The sequence below is a fragment of the Patella vulgata genome, chromosome 1 (genome assembly GCF_932274485.2).
Source record: "Patella vulgata chromosome 1, xgPatVulg1.2, whole genome shotgun sequence".
NCBI classification, from domain to species: Eukaryota; Metazoa; Mollusca; class Gastropoda; family Patellidae; genus Patella; species Patella vulgata.
The window spans coordinates 5288382-5301978 of NC_065879.2; the positions used below are offsets into that span (position 1 = coordinate 5288382).

The window sequence follows — 13597 nt, forward strand, 5'->3', positions numbered from 1 at the left end:
CAAGTGTTATCGATCATAGTGTCACTGATCTTATAAAACATGGGCTATGTTTTGACCGTTTACTGGGCCTTAAACATATCTTTTTTGTAAAACCCTTTACCCGGAGCAAAATCGCTAATATTTGGGCCCTAGAAATTGACACTAATTGGTCGCAACGCATATAATAATGTAATATGAATGTATATAAACTGATTTACATTCAATCGTTTCTGTTTTTACTGTAATTTCTAATCAGTTATGTTCGGCGAAATACACCAGAAGTCTCAATCGAATAGCAATCTCTAGCATCTAGTTATTCCAGTTTACACAGATAGTATTTATTGCGCATGCTCTCCAGATAAGAATATGATGTCACCGTTTGACATGACTTGTGGAATATGTCTAATCTTGTTCTTCGAGTCCCTTGTTACAAATTGCGCTGAAGCCCAATTTGGATGCTAATGAGTTAGAGACTCATCTACTTTAATGATTATAATAAATGGTCCATCTTACGGAAATATAAAAGCTGTGAAATTGTGTCCCTTTAAATTAAAGATTATCCATCAGATGAATTATTTCAATACATTTAGTAATTGTATTGGAATTACACAGCACACAATGATGTGGAATATAATGTAATGGAATTACACAGGACACAATGACAACATCTGGCCGTTGCTTGTTTACTTCACAATTCCCGAACTTATAGCTATGTTTTCTATAGACACGTGAGCAGTAGCGTCCAATCAGTGGTTGTGACATCGTGACCTCCTCGGAAACCTTGACATTGAATGAACCTTGAACTTTACAACTCGATTATCACAGGTAGATATTTTAGCTTGAAAGCGCGAGACTTGGTATTCGCGACGATCGATGAATCTGATAGGCTCACAAGCTGGGCTTGTACCCAATGGAAATTAGTGAAGGCCTTGATAAGATGTGCGTAGTTAAAGCGAGATCGAGCCTTCTATTGAAGATGACAATGACGTGGACTATAATCACTGTTTATTAATGAGCGACGTTTCCGTATTCCTATATACAGCAATGATGAAATTTAAGTTATGATCAGACAATATATACATGTAAAAACCCATACTTAAATACATAAAGATGTAAATGTACGTAACAATGTTACTTTCTTAATGCGATAAAGATGTAAATGTATGTAACAGTTCTCTGATTGATCATCATTGACTAATTAGTGTCTTTATTTATATCTTTTGGTATGTTCTCCCTATCGTGCGATGCGTCACGATATGATTGTCCATAATAGAGACTTTTGGCAAGCGTAAATTCCTGGTCCCTATCGCGTATCCGTATGGATTTTGCGTGTGACGTCATCAATGTGTGTGCATTTCTCATACGTGATACGGCACACGGATAAGACAGCACGTATCGAACAGCTGTCATACGGAAAAGGTCTGTATAAAATTTTCGTCTTTTTTGCAACTTTTAGACGCAGAAATGTTGTTTCATAGCGTTTATATGAATCTATGTGTATCCTAGAACACAGAGGTGTTTATTTGATGTGATTTTAGCCATGATAACGACCGGAATTTAATCGTTATTTTTGATGGGGTTTTCTCGGAATGTTCATACTTTTCCTGTCTGTCTGCATGCTGATTGATCTACGTGCTAAATTTAGGGAGGTGGGACCTTGCACATCTGTAAATAATACATTAGTGAAACCAAAAAGTCGAAGAATTTTTGATAAGATTCGAAATTAATTTTTTTTAATAGCCCAGTGACTGTCGAGCGGCTTCAGTCCCTCCAGAAAATTGTAGGCTAGTACTTACGATGATCTTGGTAGATATCTGCATTATGCTGTAGTACATGTAGAACTACGAGTAAGCTCAGCTCAGCGACGCATACGTACGCGACGCGAAAATCTACCAAAACTCAAAAACTGCATTGACGCAACGTATCACGTATACATACGGATACGTGATACGGATGGTAAAAATTCCGCTTGCCAAAAGTCTCTGTTGAGTCCAGTATCTGGTACGTGTAGATACGTTCGGATACGTTTCTATACGAGAAACACGATTGCTACGCCTGACCTCAATATATGATAGATTGCCACGATTACTCCATGATCAAAACCACGACTTTATTCGTGATAGTGGGAACCTAGCATTAATATGTATATTTACTGCCCTATCATAATCTATATTTTAAGTCCATAGAAGCCTAGTGGAAACACCGTTTAAACATACATTATGCAAGAGCTAAATCTGCTTATAGCAAGTCTTTATTTAGACCTGAAATGTTATATAAATTATTAATTAGACCTTTTTTACACGACAAGCCCCAAAGTTACCCGTCCATTTAAAATTAAATCAATAAATGGCGAACCAGGCTAACGTTTACCGTTAGTCGCTGATGTCACAACCGGAAACTGCTGATGAAAGGCCTGCCAAACGATGCTACCAAACCATTGATCATGTTACTTGATAATCGAGAATATGTGGGTGGAGTTATCGTCTGTCAATCAAACGATCGCTAATTCTCATAGACGGTGCAAACACAATTGATGCATCTTTCTAGTCCAAACTTCCAACAGTGACAATTCCGTTCAGTTCAAAGTAATTTGACGGAAAGTTTTAACATTTTCTTTTTTTATCATCTATTTTTGAATTATTATAGCAACAATGGCCAACTCTTTATAAAACTCAATGTTTCTTTAATATATACAGTAATACTATCCCAAGTCGGTCTCATGTAAGACAAATCAAAGGTGACATTGTCGACATCGCCTTTCCTGTGGTGTTTTTAAATGTTCATCCCAGACAGCCCTGCAGGTGACGATTTTATTCATTAAATTTAAATAGTTCTTTACAGCCAGATGCACGTAAAATCCCTTTTTACTTTACGCCGCAAACTCATTTTCAATACCGACAGACCATTATAATAGTTCATTTGCGATGATAGTTCAACACGGTCACGTGGTTTTTTGTTCATATCTCCAGAAGGTAAATTAATATCATATTAAGACTATGAATAAAGCAAACCCGAAACTGTAAATATGTACATAGCCGTTTTGTTTGTGTAGATTCTTTGTGATATAGGAGATGGGTTATATAGACTTAGCCTGATCTTAATCTTTTATTTAAATAAAATACTATTTATTAAAAAGATTTAAAACTCTGCCTGTATTTCGTTTTGCAGCAAGTTAATGGGATTTAATAGTTAGTGCAGGAGGACCGCACTTCACGCAAAACAAAATCTAGAAAATAAACCTACGGACAAGACAGAATATAGACCTTGTAAAAATAAACAAACAGATATAAAATCAATTTAATTAAAATATAGATCTATATTTCGTCTCGTTTTTTCTACTTTCGATGGCCTACACTACATGTAGATCTAACAAGTTATAGTGGGAGTTCACGTTCTATGACGTCAGGTACCAAGCAAGCTAAATTTGACCCGATTACGTCAGTCATTCGATTAACCAATTAGCGACAGCCATTTATTTTTTATCTACTTTTGCTTTGTTTTGATTTCTATTGCCGCTAATGTCTACCCACAGTTCCGCACAAAAAAGGTCAAACGCTCGATTCGACAGACCATTTGATTGGCTGACCCCTCATTTCAAGCAGAACACGAGTTAAATAACAACGCTTCCAGATCCAAGTGTAGTAAAGACAAGTAAAATCGAAATTTTGAACTAATCAGATTGATATAAGAAATGAAATGAAATGAAATGAAATGGGGTTTAACGTCCTACTGTTTTGCTCCGAACTGGGCTAATGAAGACGGGCATACGCCATACAGTGTGCTATGAGGGTAATTTTGCCCGGACAGCGGCACTACGGCCTACTCTTATATCGAATTCCAACTGTCAAGGGATCTTTTACGTGCACGCCAATGTGTACACGGGACCTCGGTTTTTCGTCTCATCCCAATGACTAGACATCTGTCCTTGTCAGGCCCTCCGTCCTGCATCACTGACAAGGGGGAACCACGCCGGAAAATCTGGATGAACTTTCTCGGCCAATGCAGGGATCCAACACCCGACCTCCAGGCTAGCGAGCCAGCGCCTTACCCACTTAGCCACCGTGATCCCCCAGATTGATATAAAATCAAGTGAATGGATCCGGGGGCCAGCTGTATGCGTTCACAGTTTTGGACACTCTTGTGTTTTTAATGTATTTGTAATACATACAATTCATCTTGGCATCTAATAGTAAGTGCCGGAGGACCGCACTTCACACAAAACAAACCGAAATGACACACTTTTAGACAGAGAGAGAGAGAGAGAGAGAGAGAGAGAGAGAAATGGGGGTTTAACGTCCACCCGACACAAACTAGGTCATTTCGGGACTAACATATGGTTTAATTTTATTTACATAATTCGCTTGCGCGTAGGGGTCTTTAGCAGTGGGAGGAAACCGGGGGACCCCGGAGAAAACCCACGAGGTTGGACAGGCGACCCACGAAGTTCTTAAAGGGGCGCTATTAAAACGTTTTTGAGTTGACTGAAGAAGTTTTTGTGAACAGATTGCATTACTCTACTCCTAAAGTCGGAGAAACTTTCGTACAATTTACTGTTAGATTATCGGATTATTTTACGCGATGGATTGAGCTTTCTGGTATTAATAAAGACTACCAGGGTTTGTTTGATTTAATTATTAGAAATCAATTTGTATCTAAATGTGCACGCGCGCGCTGTATCACGAGGCCTGTCATTGAGTCAACTGGCGTGACAAGGAGTAGGGTCGCCTGTCCAACCACGTGGGTTTTCTACTGGTCCCCCGGTTTCCTCCCACTGCAAAAGACCCCTATGCGCAAGCGAATTATTGAAATAAAATTAAAAAGCTTCTGTTAGTCCCGAAATGACCTAGTCTGTGTCGAGTGGACGTTAAACCCCATTCTCTCTCTTTATCTAAATGTGAATGTGAATTAAGCCTGTTTTTAAAAGAACGATCTCGCACATAGATTTCGAACATGACAGAATTAGCAGACCAGTTTTTTTTGTGATGCGCGAGGAAGTAAAGCAACCCATTTTCTTCGGAATAAACTCAGAGAACATTATATGCATGCGCGTCCAACAAATTATACCGAATCTGTTAGGAAGGGACCTAAACAGCAACCACAGCGGCGAATACCGCACAATTCCTATCGGCATCTCAGCCTGATGTAATAACTTGGTATGTTACATATGCAGAAGACCAGGTCATAGATCACATCAGTGTAACAATAGAAATCCTGTGTCATCCGTTGAAGGACGTAACGATGAACATAAGTTTAACAAACAAAGCCGAACGTCACTTAAAGGGACAATAACACTCTTGCTGGCTTGAAAGCTCCAGAAAATAAATAATATCTCTATCTAAGTACTAGATGTTTAAGTGTCCTACCTGTTGTTTAAATTATCCATTACATCCTATTTTACTTGTCCAGAGGGTTCGAAATTATTTTTAAATCAAAGTTTCATTTGAAAAGGTTTACGTTAGACGTTTCAAACCATTATGTTGAATTTTTAAAAATTTTTAAATAAGGTGTGTTAAGATGAAATTTGTATCATCAATTAATTGAAATATTCTAAAATAGTACAATTTGTTGACCAGAATAAAGATTGGGACATATTATTCAGTTACAACAAGAGTGGTATTGAGCCTTTAATGATAATAATAACAATTGTTTGAACTTTATTCCAGAGAGTCAGGTAATGCTGAGTCGACTGGTGTGGTTTCGAATCCCCGGTTGTACGTGACAATGAGTAGGGTCGCCTGTCCAACCACGTGGGTTTTCTCCGGGTCCTCCCACTGCTAAAGACCCCTACGCGCAAGCGAATTATGTAAATAAAATTAAACCATATGATAGTCCCGAAATGACCTAGTTTGTGTCAAGTGGACGTTAAACCCCATTTCTCTCTCTATCTCTCTCTCTCTCTATCAGGTAATGCCTGTAATTAAAGGTATAATCGGTGACAAAACCGAAAGATACCGGATGTGCCGGGGTAGTAGTAAAAAAAAAACCTAGTTCGCGAAGATAAATTGACTAACCGAGAAAAGACTTGTGTTTTAGTGTATGGTATGCGTATTGTAACTCCGGTACATAAATTTTGATGTTTTCGCACCAATGTATTCTGGTGAAGCTACAGGAGACGTTGATGTATGTTCTCAGTCTGTTTAGGTTTTCCACATAACATTGACCAAAACCAGAAAATTTTCGGATATGAATAATCCATAAATGCCGATGGGGGATAAATCTAATCCAAAATAATCCTTGATACTATAATAACTAAACTATAATCCATGAAAACGTGAGAAATATCAGAGAGCCCTATGGGCTGCTAGTCAGGCGCACTACAACATTCAGTATATCCCTGGACAAGGTAAACAATTTATTATACCATAATATACGGTGTCTGTAGTATTTCCTGGACAAGGTTAATCTAGCATAACGTGTCCAGTCTGTAAAGGAGGTCTCTTTCATGTGTGTCATCATTCTGCCCCCCAGCCTATGTGGGACACCCCCCCCCCCTCTCTCTCTCTTTTTTTCTTGCCAGCCAAACCACACCCTCCTTCCCGAAATAAATCCCATAATTCATGCATTATTATAAAACAAAACATGAATTGTGACATGAATAAATTAGAATTAATAAAATCCATAGATATGATCCTTGAAGTGAGAGATTTGACCATATATACAATAAAATGTTTAGGAGTGCTGCATATTAAACTAGAAATGTTAATAGATATTTTTGAAATGGCCGTTTTTATATTAATTTAATGGGCGTCGACATATTTATCGCACTGTTACGCTCTCTGACTGCAGGAAACAGTAAAACATTTACATAACGTGAAGATCGGATAATCTAGCTAAATATTGACAACCCATCCAGATTAATATTCGTAGATGATATAGACTAATCCTTAATGTGTTTCTCCAAAGTGGTCTGATCCCTACAAATTCATACATGAGTTATGTCCTTTCCTTCCCAATCATCGACAAGGCGAAAATCTGATTTTAACCCAAAATGACATTTGGCATTTTATGGCCAGATTTGGCCCTGTCTAACTTCTACCTGTTTCCGTGTAATGTTGACGTCATGTCAGCGGTGGACAAATATTTTTAGGGTGGCTGAAGATAATTCCCGTGGCTCAAGAAGGAGTAACGCCATCTTTATGTATCTTAAAGGGCCGGTTTGGGTTGATTATGGCAAATCGTGTCACTTTAGTACCCCTTCGCGGGACGATTCAAAATGAAGTGGGGTTTTAAACTGTTCTGCATTAATCGATATATAGCGTTGTACTATAGGTGAAATTTTGCCAAGGCAGCTGCTTTTCCATCTACTCATCTACTCATTAAAGTTATATCAGCATGCTTAAATATCACAAGTTATTTTATTCAATTTAATAATGGTTGTTCACTGTACAGTGGATATTTCATAACATCAACCAGTTTACTAAAAACAAATTGATTCTTCACATTTGACGTCTGAAAAGTAGAAAATATAGTTTAGACATCATTGATAAATAAGTTCTTCCGGAAACTTCTTCCATCGAAAAACCGAGCCAGAAAATGAATGAATATAAAAAAATAAGATTCGTTGGAAAAGCAATATGTTAGTTTTACAGAGTAAATGAATTATTTTAGTGGATTGAACTGGGTATTTGACGTGGCCATCTAATCCCATCCAAATGTTTATGAAGTGGATCATGCCCCCACTATGATTTGTACCAAGTACATTAAAGTAATGAATGTTTGTAAAAAGACAATATAAAACTATAGTGCACCATGACAAACGATTAATAACATTATTAGGTGAATATATACTAAACAGCGAAAAAACAAAACGTCAGTACGATTTCAAAATCAGAGAGGCACTTTAATCAAATCATTCTAGAAAACGACTTACTAAATGGATCAAGGCAATTTTTTGCGAACAGTATGTTGACACATTAGTGATTAATTCATCACAATTCCAAGACACGGGCAGGGGAAATGTGGTATAATGTCGGCTCTGGGAGCTTGATCGATGTAGCGCACAAACAAGATTTTGGAACACCACAGGACCCACTCTCTGGTTCAGGCCGATTCCACCCAAACCATTATGCTTGGACCTGCCCATGAGTCTCGTTCCATGACACATTGGTCAGAATAACGCTGGCCACGTCGGCGCCATATTCTGGTCCTGCCATCTGCAGTTGCTGAAGCCTGTATATGGTCCGAACATTGACCTGGAAGTGATTGGCAACGGCTTGGGCAGTGTGGCCAGCGTCGAGTCTTCCAAGCGCCTGGTTCTTCTGAGCTGTCATGAGTCGTGGCATCAGGTTGCGTTTTTTAGAAAATTTCCTGGGTTCATTTCTGTGTTTGGAAAGGGGCCTTATTGTTCAGGTAAGGTAAAGTGGTCACAATTATACAATAAAAACATTTGGCAAGTTTTATGCAATGCGTCTATTCGCAGTATTATAGCAACCTGGTGTTTCGTTTACTGCTTAGTATGCTTAAAGTCCTAACTTCTTGTTTGTTGTCCTGACGCGAAGTACTCGAGGTTTTTGTCTTATTCAAATATATATACAAATCGGATTATATTGATAGGTGATTATAAAAAAATAGTGAATATTTACGGTCACAGTATCCATCAATTGTCTATAAACAAAGAAGTCATATATCAAAATCAAAATGTTTATCAACAAATAGGTAAAGTTCATATGGGGGAGGGGGGGTATAATAGTCCCTTAAAGCTAGGCCATTTCGAGACTAACACTGTACGCTTTATTCCAACTAGATATTTATTACAAGTTGGAGATTATCTTAGACATGGAGTATGGATAAACGATTTAAATATGCCGTCTATTTCGGCCCGGAATGTTACAAACTGTACCATAACAATTTTTAATTGTCAAAAGAATAAAAATTTATTTCTGTGTTTTTTGTTTTATTTCGATCATCTATGTCATCAGCGGTTGATATGAGCTGAATATATCGACCTGAGATGACGTCATTACCGGTTGATATATTTATCAACCTGTCATGACGTCATCAGCGGTTGATATGAACGAATATATCAACCTATGATGACGTCATGACAGGTTGTTATGAGATATAACTGCTATGGACATCAAAGAAAAAACTACCGCCAGTTGTATATATAATATAATCATATTTACATAGACAAACACCACCTGAACAATGACCAGTAGAATCATAGCCACAAGTGGTACCATCAGCCTCCCCAACGCAGCCACGTTTATCTACAATAAATATACTTTACAATATAGAATTGTGTTTAAGATTATCTTTCAAAAGATAAAAGAGGAATATGATCAGGTTGACCAGGTACAAAATCTTCCAAATCATCCAACATAGGATAGTGTTACCAGGTGTTTCTCTTGTTAAGGCATCAGGTATAGCATACACATGATCAAGTAGAACAGCATTTATTATAGTAATAGACCTTTTGAATAACATATTATATTATATCTATATTATACTTACCCCGACATGACGTGTTATTTACACATTTACTACCCAAATTAAAAATACAGAATGATTCCCCACATACTTCACCTGAAACAATTGAACTTTTATAATGCTGGACGCTTTTACAATAGGTGTCTTGATTTATTTATAGCTTCTCTCACCTAGGCCAAAATATAAATATAGCTATGGACTGTTACATAGATATTAAAATAATCAGTGTATATCATCATTCATTTGATCGTAAAATTCCTAACATGCCAACTTAAACTGGTTGTACTATCGTAGCTCAACTAGATAACTTTGTAAGTTAGTAAAATGAGATATGCATTTGTCCGTTTTGAGAGCCCATGATGGAAGAGGGAGAGAGGTCATTTCGGGACTAACATATGGTTTAATTTTATTTCAATAATTCGCTTGTGTGTAGGGGTCTTTAGCAGTCAGAGGAAACCGGAGGACTCGGAGAAAACCCACGAGATTGGACAGGCGACCCTACTCCTTGTCACGTACAACCGGGGATTCGAAACCACGCCAGTCGACTCAATGACAGACTTTATGATAATGCGCGCGCACGCTAACCATTCAGCCATCCAACCACCCTCTGTAGTGATGGAGCGGATACACCCCTACCCTTCCCTGTAGTAATATCGGACTTGTGTTTTCCTCGTGATCGTTAATATATATAACTACATGTTGGGTTGTTTCTATGATTTCTATATAGTTTTGATGGCTGCTCTGACAAACCGAGTGACTCTCCTGAATTTCACTCAACACCCTCTTTTATAATGCCCAATTCGTTTACGTCATAGACTGGCCTTGATGTTAATTTCCTTCCAAGTATGGAATAAACACCCCCATACCGGAAGGAGACCGGGAGGTTAACATTACCTTATTTGATCTGCCAATCACATTATAAACAAGATGGTGGTTGATAAATATTTTGTTAAACGAAAGGACATAACCAGTGTTTTTACCAAATTATCACTGTTTTTATATATAAACACATCAGTCAATTTCATTTGGGTGTGCGAATCTAATAAATAGTTAATGATACAATATGATCGCAAAGACAATATTACTACAACAATGTGAGGGAATTTTTGCCCGGACAGCGGCGCTACTCTTATTCAAACTTCCAAAGGATCATATACATGCACGCAAATGTGTAGGATCGTTTTTTCGTCCCATCAGAACGATTATAAGTTGTTCCATGCCAGGCCGCCCTCCTTGCTCCACTGACAAGGAGAAGAACGCCGGAAAATCCCGACGAACTTTCTCGGGCAATGTAGTTACGAACACAGCACCTCCAGGCTAGCAAAGTGAGGTGGGGGTGGGGCGAATGTTTAGCACGTGCGCTCGTTATCATAAGGCCTGTCATTGAGTCAACTGGCGTGGTTTCGATTCCCCAGTTGTACATGACAAGGCGTAGGATGGCCTGTCCAAACTGGTGGGTTTTCTCCAGGTCCTCCGGTTTCCCCCCACTGCTAAAGACCCCTACACGCACAAGCGAATTATTAAGATTACATTGAAATATGGGTGAGTCCCCAAACGACCTAGTTTGTTTCTCTCTCTCTCTCCCTCTCTCTCTCTCTCTCTCTCTCTGTCTCTCGTAAAATAAACCACATACCCTGATCACGACACAAGACGAGTTGGCCTTTTTCATTCGTAACCGTACAATTTTTATCTGAAAAATAAAAAATAAACATATTGAAGTTTATAAATATAACGTCATATTAAGATATTGGAACATGTCGGTTAACATGGATTGTGTTGAGTTGAAACTGTAAATACATGTGATCAACATATTCGAGATGGGCACACCTTGTTTCCAGACCGGGGTTTGGATGGCTGAATGGTTAGCACCTGCTCGCTGTATCATAAAGTCTGTCATTGAGTCAGCTGGTGTGGTTTAGATTCCCCGGTTGTAATTGACAAGGAGTAGAGTCGCCTGTCCAACCTCGTGGGTTTCCTCCGTTTCCTTCCCACTGCTAAAGATCCCTACGCGCAAGCGAATTATGGAAAAAAATTGAACCATATGTTAGTCCCGAAATGACCTAGTTTGTGTCGAGTGGACGTTAAACTCTCTCTCTCTCTCTCTCTCTCTCTCTCTCTCTTGAAAATGTGTGAAAAAAATACAATATTTGAAAATATTAATCTAACAGTTTTGATAAAACTTTACATAATTTTACCGGCATCTAAATACAAAGTACATGTATCACCGGGATCGTTTCATTAATTATATTGTAAATGGTGATCGTTTGAACTTGAGTTTTCAATTTCAAGTGTTTATAAAGTCTACTGTTTGTATATACAATAATCAACAGACAGGTAATTACATACGTCTGTTTATACAGGTACCACCAATACACACTTCTGTTTTTCTGTCACATAGTGTACCTCCACAATTTTTATTTAATGATCTCGTCCCTGGAAAACACATACCCAAATCAATATTCCCAATAAACCAAATTTTACAACAACAGAACCACAATGATCCATATTTGACCAAGAGGTCAGCTATTTACTGTCTACTTTTAAAAGCCTTAATGTAGCTGATAATAAGGTAAATTACATGTTTTTCCTTTTAATAAACAATACGATTTAGATTTAAAAAACACATAGGAGGAGTCTTGACTAAGTATCGCCTGTCCAACCTCGTTGGTTTTCTCCGGGTCCTCCGGTTTCCTCCCACTGCTAAAGACCCCTATGCGCAAGCGAATTATTGAAATAAAATTAAACCATATGTTAGTCCCATAATGATCTAGTTTGTGTCGAGTGGACGTTAAACCCCATTTCTCTCTCTCTCTCTCTCTCTCTTTTGACTAAGTATAATGTTTTCCGGGGGACAAAAGTAAATTATAGGTGGAAGATTAGGCATCTTACCATCGGTTTTACATGTGAATAGGAAACAACGGCTTTTGCCCTTCTTTATACACTCCGTTAGGTTACAACTTTTCACTGTAAAATAATTATACGTAATATCGTAAATAAACACTTGTGTATATATATGATGTATTCCTAATTTAAGAAATAATAAGGCCATGGAAAATTGGAAACTTAAGCCAAATATTGGGTGTCCCAGATAAAACGAATGCACTATTATCTGTATTCGAATGGTACTGTACCTATATCGTTAACATTACACATACCATACCATATGGATTTGTAATTTGGTGTGAGGTTGTTAAACATCCATATGTTACTGCATGTGAAATAATATTGATATATCGGCACAGTACTCGTTTTTTCTGAGACACCCTAAATTTGGCTTACGTTTTTTCTTGGACACCCTATATTTGGCTTACGTTTCCGTATCTGTACCATACTATTTTTTAATCATTCCACTTTTACAAGAGTACTCGTTCAAATAAACTATTTTTATGTATAATTTCACTTGTATGGTAGGAAAATAATCTAACAGAAGAACGTAAGAAAGAAATCCATGGAGGAACTTCAGACTTACAGGATACATTCCAAATGTTAACCGTAAATGAAAAAATATCAACTGCTTCATCCATATACGAAAATATGGTGGACATTTAAAATACAATAAAAACAAACAAGGCATAACAAGGCAATATCCAATTCCAAATGCCACCATTATGTTTTATGGCAATTATAAATATGATCTTAAAGAAATATAAGGCAGTATGAAATATCAATACTTACCTGTATATGCAGTACAGCTTGGCAACATGGAAGCAAGCACAATAGCAACTGTAATCAACCACAAAGTAAACATCTTGATGAATCTTCAACCTGGAATCAACAGCAAGTTGAGAATATTGTGGTTGCCGTTTATTTTAAAACAAAATACATGGCAACAGCTTTTATGTGAGAAAATTGGTTTATTTTAGCTGAAGTAAATAGCGTTATGAGGATAAACACGTTATTAATATTTCTATTTTTTATTGAATATTTCAACAATATTTTCGACTTGTTCTGCTAAAATAATTTATTAATGATATTTTAAAGTTAGTCGTGATATACAGTCTGAAAGTCATAATCTCGACCTTAACTCGATGTATCACGATTTCACTCTTATATAATTTTATACTGAAATAATTATAATTATACTGAACAATTCAACTCTTATATAATTATTTCGTTTTAAGGAAATATTAATTCGTTATACTTTGCATGCTTAAAGCCTAAGGACGACAAATATTGATTTCGCTGCGTG

General features: G+C 37.4%; 1 long non-coding RNA gene across 1 annotated transcript; it reads right to left on the bottom strand.

Moving 5' to 3' along the window:
* Positions 1-9071: 9071 nt before the first annotated feature.
* LOC126815581 (uncharacterized) lies at positions 9072-13173 on the bottom strand. Its single transcript, XR_007677992.1, has 6 exons — positions 13084-13173; positions 12298-12372; positions 11755-11841; positions 11042-11098; positions 9433-9504; positions 9072-9188 (listed from the first exon to the last, which is right to left on the bottom strand). It is a non-coding gene; the product is annotated as an uncharacterized LOC126815581 (long non-coding RNA).
* Positions 13174-13597: the final 424 nt, after the last annotated feature.